This window comes from Myotis brandtii, unplaced genomic scaffold (genome assembly GCF_000412655.1).
Source record: "Myotis brandtii unplaced genomic scaffold, ASM41265v1 scaffold39, whole genome shotgun sequence".
Classification (NCBI taxonomy): Eukaryota; Metazoa; Chordata; class Mammalia; order Chiroptera; family Vespertilionidae; genus Myotis; species Myotis brandtii.
This window is the reverse complement of record NW_005364953.1, coordinates 7,551,665-7,552,129: the sequence shown is the minus strand read 5'-3', so window position 1 is coordinate 7,552,129 and position 465 is coordinate 7,551,665. Positions and strand designations below refer to the sequence as shown.

Below are 465 nucleotides of genomic sequence, written 5' to 3'. Positions count from 1 at the left end.
ATTCCTCACGCCCCTAAGGACCAGGGTGGGGGAACCCTGGGGTTCGCGGCCATCCCTCGCCCTCCTTCTCCAAGGGCTGGGGGATTGCCCCTGATCCCGAAACCCGGCCCCGTAACTGGAGCCTCCCTCCTTCCAGCCCTCGGCTCTGCTCTCAAACCACTTGCCTCCAGGCCTGGCGCGAAGCGGGTGGAGAGCTTCCACGCCGTCACGCCCCTAAGGACCAGGGTGGGGGAACCCTGGGGTTCGCGGCCATCCCTCGCCCTCCTTCTCCAAGGGCTGGGGGATTGCCCCTGATCCCGAAACCCGGCCCCGTAACTGGAGCCTCCCTCCTTCCAGCCCTCGGCTCTGCTCTCAAACCACTTGCCTCCAGGCCTGGCGCGAAGCGGGTGGAGAGCTTCCACGCCGGATTTCCCCCCTGGCTTGCCGGGGCTAATGGGAATTGCCCCCATCTCATCCCCTCCTTCG

The 465-nt window shown here is 66.9% G+C and overlaps 1 protein-coding gene across 5 annotated transcripts in view; it reads right to left on the bottom strand.

Moving 5' to 3' along the window:
* BCORL1 (BCL6 corepressor-like 1) overlaps positions 1-465 on the bottom strand; it is a 66,585-nt gene that overhangs the window by 63,417 nt on the left and 2,703 nt on the right. The window lies entirely within an intron of this gene.